We start from the raw sequence: 10,116 nt of genomic DNA, 5'->3' as shown, positions 1-10,116 counted from the left end.
GTATGGCTCAAATTGTCAGTAGATTACTGATATGTACAACTGTGTGAAAAACCTTCTTGAAGCTGAGGGGGGAAAAAAGCAAACTAACAACCCCTGGAAGGATTAGGAGAACAACTACTGTAGTTCATACAGAGCCTCTATGCAATATTGCCTGTTCCCACCAGCCAGAAGAGACCATTTGTCAAGAGGACCTAACAATTCTATTTATATTTGCATATAGTAATAAAGCTTCAAAATACATGAGGCAAAAATAGAAAGAACTGCAAGGAGAGATGGCTGGATCCGCAATTATAGTTGGAGATTTCAGTACCCAGTTGTCATAATTGATAGCAATATTGCCAGTTCTATACAAACTTCCAAAAATTGAAGAGGAAGAAGTACTTTCCTAATCACTCAGTGATGACAGCATTATCCTTAACAAAACCAGAAAAAGCTTTACAAGAAAACTAGAGATCAGTATTTCTCATGAACATAATTACAATAAATAAATGGAACCTAATGACATATAAAAAGAACAATACATGATTATCAAGTAGAGATTATCTTAGAAAAATGCAAGGCTGGTTTAACATTTGAAAATTCATTAATAATTTACCATATTAAAACATAAAAAAGAAGAAAAAACATATGATAATTTCAATAAACATAGAAAAGTGCTTGATTAAATACAATATCCATTACTGATTAAAAGACACTTTCAGTATATGAGAAAAAGATAAGAAATTAATAAAAAATAACATCTATAAAAATCTTCTTAGTGTTAAAAATTGTTTGCTTTTATCCTAAGATCAGAAACAAGATAATATCACTAATTTTATTGTAGTGGAGGTCCTACTCAAGGCATGATGGTAAAAAAATAAATAAGTAAACCACATTCAAATTGGAAAGAAAGAAGTCAAACTTTCTTTGGAGTCAACATAATCATCTATGTAGAAAATCCACTGCTATCTACAAAAAAATAGCTATTAGAACTATTAAGTAAGTTTAGAAAATTTGTAAGATGCACGATCAATATACAATAAATTAATTACATTTCCATATATTAGCAATAAAGTGCTTATGGATAAATGATGAGACCCTGACACTGAGAACAATAAAGTAGTCATGAGAGATATTAATGATGGAAAAAATAAATGGTGAAACAATCCATCCATGTTCAAAGATCAGAAAACTCAATATTGTTAAGATATTAATTCTTTATAAATTGAATCACAGTCAATCCAATTATGGAAATTCAAGGGTTTTACAAAAGTTCAAATAAATGTGAAAAAGAGCATAGTTGAGTGATTATACAATCTGAGTACAATACAGATTATAAAAGCTATAGTTATCAAGATGATGTAATATTGGCATCAAGATAGACAAATAGATCAATGGAACATATTAAAAAACCCAGAAATTGACTTTCAACAACAGTGCAAAGACAATTCAGTGGAGAAAGAATAGTCTTTTTAAAAAAAATGATCCTGGAACAATTGGATATCTGTAAGCAAAAAATAATGAAATTTAATCCATACCCCATACCTTGTACAAAAATTAACTCAAAATGGACCAGTGACCTAAAGTGTAATCTTTAAACTATAAAAATTCCTTGAAGAAAACAGGAGACAGTCATTGTTATCTCTCATTAGGAAGAATTTCTTACATAAAAGAACTAAATGCACAAATATACACAAGGAAAAAAATGATAAATCTTCTATAATCAATATTAAGTACATTTGCTGATTGAAAGACACTGTTAAGACAATAAAATAAAAGTCACAGATTGAGAAAATATCTGCAATTCAGATAGTTGGCAAAATATTTATATCTAAATATAGAATTTTCAAAATAAGAAGCAAAAGTATACTACATCTTGGCCAAATTTTTTAAAATAAATATCTTTTATTGTTGTTTAAGTGCACTTTGTGTTTTCCCCTCACCTCTCCCCCCAAAATTTTGAACAGACTCTCTACAAAATATATATGGATGAGCTCTCTTCATTCAATATGCACAACGAGTTCATGTGAGCCCTCATCTCCCATGGCAACTGCCTACAAGAGAAGAGACCTGAGAATGAAACCTACCCTGCCAGCACCTTAATCTTGGACTTCCCAGCCTCCAGACCTGTGAGAATTAAATTTCTGTTGTGTTGTGTGGGAAAAAATGTAGAGGACACATAAGCACTGGGAAAGATGCTCAAGCTATTGATCGTTAGGGAAATACGGACTGTAGTGAAATATCACTACACAGCAATTCAAATGTTTCCCCTTAAAACTAACTCTGCTTACCCCTCTCTTGTGAAGGATGTGGAGCCATCCACAACTCATAACTATTTTCACAGATAAATGAAAGAATATGTCTATAGAAAAGGTTGTTCAGAGCAATGTTATATGTTATATACAAAACCTAAAAACAATCCCAATTTTCATCAATAGGTGAATGACTGAATGAACAAGTGGTAGCAAAATGAACTACTGCTCAGCCTAACAAGAGCGAACCAATGATACACAAATAACACAGATGAATCCCAAAATAACCATGTTGAGTGAAATAAGCAAGAGACACATGAATACACATATGATTATGTTTATATAAAATTCTAGAAAATACAAACAAATCCACAATGATAGCAAGTGGGTCAGTTGTTACCTGGAAATTGCTGTGTATGATGGAGTGTGTAGAAAGCGAAGGGCATAAGGGACATGTTGAAGGTGATGGATATATTCAATATCTTAATTGTGGTGATGGTTTCATGAGTGTATAATATGTCTAAACTTATACAGTTATATTCTTTCTAAACAGTTTATTCTATGCCAATTATTCCTTTAAGAAAAGCAAAGCAATGAGTATGAGGGAATAAATTGGTTGCGCTGGGTTAAAATATATGCAAAGATGATGATCCCACTTATTTTCTTTCTTGTGTCCATGTATTTTGCAAGATCATTTTGTAGTTCCTTCCATAAGAGGTAAAGCCTCCAGACAGTGGGATATTATTCAAAACCAAAAAGAAATGAGCTATTACACCATGGAAAGACATGAAGCAAGTAAAACGCATATTGCTAAGTGAGAGAAGCTACCATGAGAGAGCTACATATACTGTATGATTCCAACTATTGTGCATGACATTCTGGAAAAGGCAAAACTGTGAATATAGTAAAAAGATCAGTGGTTGCCAGGATTTGTGGTGGGGGGAAGAGAGGTAGAGTAGACAGAGCACAGAGGACTTTTGCATTGAAATCTCCCAACATACCAATCCTTTGTTTACCTAACTAGGATACTATAAAACTAGTAAACAGTGTTTTGGGAAGTTCTGAAGTGAAGGAAAAGAGTAGATTAAGCATTAAAGATGTTTAACGATTTTGAATATACAAGAAATCTCAAAGTAGGGATTCCAAAGCTGGTGCAGTGGCTCATTAATAGTGCAGTTGATCTTAATTTTTTTTTCTATTTTTCTTCTCTTCCATTCTTACCTATAACCTTCTAAGGTACTTCTTTCCTGCACTCAGCTGCATTTGGTGTCTTCAGATTCTCTGGGCAGTAAACTTGCTATCTTTTGTTGGAAAGGGGTAGAAAGCCAAAAGTTTTGAGGGTATAGGTATTTTACATAAAGATTTGAGAACTTGTTTTTATATATTTTTTTCCACAAGAAATCTCATGAACTCTAGTTGGTTGTGTGGCTTCTAGCGAAACTGTTTCAAGATGAGTCAAGATTTTTGGAGGGCAAGCACAGGTAGTTCATCAATGTATGTAAAAACTAGGGATGGGGAGAAAAAGGCATACAACTGCAATTGAATAACAATACAAATTAAATAAAACTAGTCTATACTTTTTAAAGAGAAACATTGAAAAATACAAAATTGGAGAGTATTGAGTAGATGACCTCTAAAATAGTGTCCACCTTTTGGAATTTTCAAGCCTCCTTAGAAGTGAGTCTAGAATCTTACCCACTGATCTGAACATACTTTCAGATAGAAGAAGAGAGAAAAATTTTAATAAACCAGTAGAGTATTAGAATTTTGCTATTGCAATTATATGAAGAGAGTAATTGATGGCAGTTGCTGTATCTCAAAGGAAGATCAGCACTGCCTGCAGAATGCTATGAGGCAACAGAAGCTGTGAGAGATAAACTTTAAGGTACTCAGTTTAGGATTATAATTATCAAAGGGTTTACTCATAGATAAAATGATTACTTTACAAAAACTTTAATATAATTTACTTATTTGCATTAATTATAAATAAATTGAATATTATTGAAACTAAAATATCCTTTTAATTTATAGATTAAAGTATTTCTGAGGATACAGTGGGTCATTAAATATTCATTGACAAGATACCAGCTTTTACTACTGAAATTTTAATAATATTATTTTCATAATTCTATTTGAACTTATTTTGCTTTGCCTAGATTAAAACATGTTGTTGAATGAATTTCTCAGTATACTTTCAGAATGGAGTTGTCATCATTGTTCCCTAAATTTTAGCCACAGAAACATTAAAAGAGTGAATTATCTTTCCCTGAATCTCTGTAGATTGTGATTTTTACCAAAAGCCTTTTAAATGAGGATCTGATTCTACTTTCAGGAGGAAAAGAAAAACCCTTCAGAATTAAAGAAGAAAATGGTCCAAAGAACAATTTGTAATGTCCAACTTTACACAAAGTCTGGCTGAATGAAGAGCACAAACATCCTTGAATTGGGCTACTTAGTGGAGTTTACCCCTGTGTTCAACTCTCACCTCTCACAACATTGTGGCTCCCTGTCAGGCCCTATGGAGACCTTCTAAGGCAACACCACTTAAAGCAGGATCATCAGTGGAAGAAAATTCTGGAGGGCTCCGAATAGCACCTGACTGTGCAGAGTTCCAAGACATCTATAGATTCATTTTACTGAACTCCAAAATGACAGGGTCAGATGAGAATATTAAAAAGTCTTCCATTTCTAACATATGACTCTTCTAGAAACTTGTGAATAAAGCTCAATGGTTGTTGCAAATCTACTTGACATGAATGTCTTGCTGCATGGTGCAAGGGTAAGTGGTTATTTTTCACAATTCTGTGCTTAGAAATTAGACTAGGAATATATACATGTTTTCTGAATACTGATTTGGCAAGAATTTATGGGTAGCTGTCATTTGCACAGAAGAGCAGAAGAACTCAAAATGCCTTTTTATTATTGATCCACATTGCTATGATAGCCAACTCTCCAGTATATGCATATAAATTATTACCTGCAGTATTATTGTGTTTTGTGCTCAAATTATCTCTGACATCATTTGCTGGCATTCTTTATGTCCTTGGGAATAACAACTAATTTTAATGTTAGCCTAGGCTAAAAATTAATTATAAAAGCCAATAAATTCTGCAAAAGACACTAAGACATTCTGCATTCATAAAGAAAATATTGCTCTGGTAGCTCCCTCCACTCTGCTTCCTGGCAGCACTCAACTAACAGATTAACTAGCCATTGTGGATTCGTAATGATAATGTGGGCTGGGTACTTTTAGAAATATTGATTCAGTCTTTCATGTATTGAACACCTCATATGTATTAGTCACTAAATAAGGCAGTGGGAAAAAAGATAAGTAACATGTAACCAATTACTTCTGAGCACAGTTAGTGTGCACAGGACAGCTGAAGGAAATAGGCAATGCAACATGGTTTATAAAGATATGAAAGAGGGGACCATGACAGTACAAGAAGTTTATGGAGAGGCCTCATAAATACATGCTTTGGAGTATGTCAGATTATACAGTCTTTTAAGTTAAATTTATTGAGGTGACATTGGTTACTAAAATTTTATAGGTTTCAATTGTACAATTCCTTGAAATATCACCTATACGTTGTATTGTGTGTCCACCACCCAAAGTAAAATTTTCTTTTGTCACCATATATTTGACTCCCTTTACTACCACCCTCACCCAAGACTTTGACCTAGTCCAGAAATATACCATTTGTTGACTTTGAAAAAGAGGAATTAGATTTGTCTTAGAATGATCACTCTAGTTGTAGTATAAAGAGAGGTAAGCCCAACTTAAAAAAATCTTTAAGGAGCATGTCAAAATAGACTATGTGAATTACTTTGAGATCCTGGAACAAAGGGAAAAGAGGAATATAATTATTTTAAAAAGAGGACAAATTTACCATAAGGCGGACACTATTTCCACTATGACCTTGGGATATAATATTGTTTTATATTTAATATCCTGTCTGAGGGATGGAAGTAGTTTCAGAGGCTTCTTCTTGGTTCCCCAGTAGCTCTTATACAAAGGCTAAAGAATCATAGTACGGGTTGCACTGCCTGCCAAGTATTTTAATTACACACTAGGAAACAGAAGAATGACCACTAGATGAATTTACAGAATGAAGAGATCCACTATAAGCTAGAACTTTGCCAAGACCATATATATATGTTACCTGGCCCCCAGATGACCCAACTCTGATCATGGTACCTTAATGATATTTGGGTATCCAGGGATTCATATCAATTCATATGGGTGCCCAATAGTCCTTACAATTTTTACTAATACCCTTTTCTCAACCTATTGCTTAACCTGAATAATTGTCTGTAGATCCCTTAAGGGAAGGATTTAGAGAATTACAGAATATATTTGCTGTGTTCTTACAGAGCCCTTTGTCTTGAAGACTTGGTCTCTTCTTCAATCAATGGATTTCAGGTCTGAAAACAGGTCAAGATGGGGAACTGCACAAGGGATGATGGCTTTGTATTGACACAACTTCCCTCAGTTTCCTGGTCATCCATCCATGATTTCTTCTGCTAACACAAGCTGAATAGTATCCTTATTGACTGCCTATCTGTTTTGCCCATAAGGGTGCCATGTTCGAAATTCTTTGTAAGTCAGACTTTTTGACTTCCACTTTGACTTGATAGATAATACAATATTGAATTCTACTAGTAATTAGTAATTAGCCCAACCCCCTGTCCTCTATTTTGGGGGGAATCCTATCATTCCTATTATTGTTAATAAGCCATGTCTTATAATAGTTTATCTTCCTGATAGCCATGGCTTACAGAGTAATGTTTTGTTGATGCCCTCCCAATAGACCACTCCTCATAGCCCTTGCAAACGTTGTTGTCTGGGCCTTCACAGACAATCTGGCTGTGTATGCTATGGATTCCCACTTTCATGAGTATTTTAGTTTATTTTTCCCATTTCTGCTATGGCAATTCCAGCCTTCTAACTTTGCAGTATAGGCAATTGTTTTTTTCTAGGAAACATATTAGTAACAAGTTTGCCTCATCTTTTGGAATGTTTTCCTCAGTGATAAATACTGTACCACAGGAGAGCATTTCAAAGTCAATAAATTTGTTCTTCTATTTTGTTTTTGCCCCTTGATTAAGCACCACTAGAATACAGTCCCACTCATACTTTCCAAGTACCTATTAGTATAAAAAATCTATTTCTTGCAACTCTTTTTGACTATAAAACTACTTAGGTTATGCTACAACTTAACCCTGGTTGTAGAAGTAGAGGCCGTGATGGCATGTGGGAGCAGATCTTGAGGGTCACACCTTACAACTCTAAGGAAAGGGCCTCGAAGTTATCTTCCAAACAAGAAGTAGGGGGTAGGGCAGGCTGTTTTTTTGATGGGGGTGCTAATTTTATAGGCTTTAAAGGATTCTGAGAACACAGAAAGTTTCATGGTATGTGCCTTGGTGTCTCCATCCAGTGTGTCCAAGCCCCAAGATTACCTACCAGGGAAAATGCTCTTGGTATAATAAAATAGCCTTCCTTTGTGAGCATTCATCCCTCTTTGAATTTGGACTCTGGTTTTTTTTTTTTTGACTTGGTCCTCATTTTTTTCTTTTTTCTTTCTTTTTTTTTAAATACAACTTTATTCTAATTCTAAATGAAAAGGAATGAGAATGACAGTAACAAACAAGTTTTCATCATTGAATGCTGTGATGTGACTGTGGCAGTCTTGTATTTGAAATGCAATAAGGAAACAACTGAATTCCAAAATAGCTAAATATGCCAAATTCATTCCAAAGCCAATCCATCACTTTCAGCATCCCAAAGATCAAGCAGAGGTTCTGCTGAGCTATATAATGAAATGGCAAACATGCTGCAGCACTGACATCACAGGACTGTTGCTTATAAAACTAGACTTCTGACGCTGGTCTCCAGCTTCCCTTTCTCACATCCAGGAGGGTGGTGGTCTGGGCAACCTCTAGATCCTGCTCATACTGTGTTGCCAAAGCTGGTGCATGACAACTTCTGGTGGGGTAGGAGTAGGCATGGTGACAGTTTCCCAGTTAGGGTCTCCAGTTAGTTTTCCAGCAAGCCAGAGGAAGGGCTTTGCAAAGTGGTAGTTACTTTTGGCAGAAATGGTACTGATAATTCTTCTTTCAGTGAAAGACAATTGATTTTGCCTTTACGTTTCTTCCTTGATATCCAGATATCCACTTTGTTTTCATACCACACGATGAAGATGGTTTCACACACTCGTACCAGATTTCTATGCCCGTTAGACATATTCTTGTAAGTAACTCTGGAAGTTATTTCAAACACTATAATGGCACACTGGGCTTGGATGTAATAGCCGTCTCTCAGTCCCCCGAACTTCTCCTGGACTGCTCTATGCCACACATGAAATTAATAGGCCCTCTGTTAGTGTAGAACACGAGGAGATGGACCTCAGCACCCAAGTAGCTTCATACTTCTTAAATCCAGCAGATAGATGACGTTTCACGAGTATAGTTTTTATAGTCCTACCATCACCAATCAATACAAGTTTAAAATGAGCTTGGCGTTCTCCTTGTGCAGCCATCATGATGTGACTTCTGGAAGTGTCTCCAAGCCAGTCTGCCTGAGAACCTGTCTTTGTCTTTTTTTTTACCTCTCCCTGCAGAAAAGGTTCTTACATGTGGCTTTCAATTGCCTAGTATGTCCCTCAGCTCTTCATCACCATTCTGTGGAACATCAGAGGTGTTTGGCAATATCCAGGCAAGCATTTATCATTATAGCTACTCTTTCCTCTAAACATTTTAAAGACCTAATGCATAGGATTAACTAGTGTATTTCCTTTCTCCAGTAACTCTCCTAATTCACTGCATTGAAAGGTTTAACAATTCGACACCACCTCACAGCATGTGTGACTGTGCTCCATCTAACTTCAGCATTGGGAGACTTATTGTCAGACAGGTAGAGAATGATCCACTTCAAAACAGAACTTCAGAAATGATTTCTCTGCTCATCTCTTTCTTGAACATGCCCAGTACCAATGATCATAGTATATTCGTTGACATTTTGATGTTTGCCTCCCAAAACCTTGACCTACATGGCAGGGGGCACTAAACAAGAATTTCTCAAGTGATCCCATATCAGGTGGAAATTGTAGAGATTTTACATGTCTGCCTTGATCAGATAAAGGCCACCCCTGGAAAACTGCGATTTAGAGCAGTTAGACCTGTACGTTTCAGCAGATCCAAAAGGAGGAAAGGGTTTAATGCTTCCTACTTACCACAGTCCCTACAGCTAGACAGAAAGTCCCTTGAAGAATTCCCACTACACATTTCTATGTCTGTTGCATTAGTGTTTTCAAAAAAGTCAACTTTTGGCTTTGTTAATTTTCTCTATTTTCCATTTCACTGACTTCTGCTCTTATTTTGTTTCTTTGTTGGTTTACTTACATTTAGATTGCTGTTCTTTTTCTAGCTTTCATAGATGAACAAATTTACCACTCATATAAAATTTTTTCTTTTTTTCTATTGGAAACATTCAGACCTAGAATTTTTCTACTAAGAACAGATTTAACAGCATCCAACAAGTTTATAACTTAATATCTTCCTTGACTAATGAGTTATTTAGAAGCTTATTGCTTCATTATGCATATTTGAACCTGTTCAAGTAATCTTTTTGTATTGCCTTTGCTTTTTTGTATAATTTCAATGTAGGACAACAACATACTCTGAAGAATTTCAATCCTATAAAATGTGTTAGGATTTTGTTTCTGACCAAAGATATAGTCTGCTTAGAAAATTGTTTTATAAGTACTTAAAAAGAATATTATTGAGTTGCTTGCTATAGTGTTATATTTACTATGTCATTTATGATTCTTTTATTATTTAAGCTTGATTCATCTTCTGCTTGTTCTAATTTTATATATTTTCTAAT

General features: G+C 35.0%; 1 pseudogene; it reads right to left on the bottom strand.

Moving 5' to 3' along the window:
- Window positions 1-8,102: 8,102 nt before the first annotated feature.
- LOC112314271 (GTP-binding nuclear protein Ran pseudogene) lies at window positions 8,103-8,770 on the bottom strand (annotated as a pseudogene).
- Window positions 8,771-10,116: the final 1,346 nt, after the last annotated feature.

This window comes from Desmodus rotundus, chromosome 5 (genome assembly GCF_022682495.2).
Source record: "Desmodus rotundus isolate HL8 chromosome 5, HLdesRot8A.1, whole genome shotgun sequence".
In the NCBI taxonomy this organism is placed as follows: domain Eukaryota; kingdom Metazoa; phylum Chordata; class Mammalia; order Chiroptera; family Phyllostomidae; genus Desmodus; species Desmodus rotundus.
Note: the sequence above shows the minus strand (reverse complement) of the source record. Positions and strands in the feature narration are given on the sequence as shown.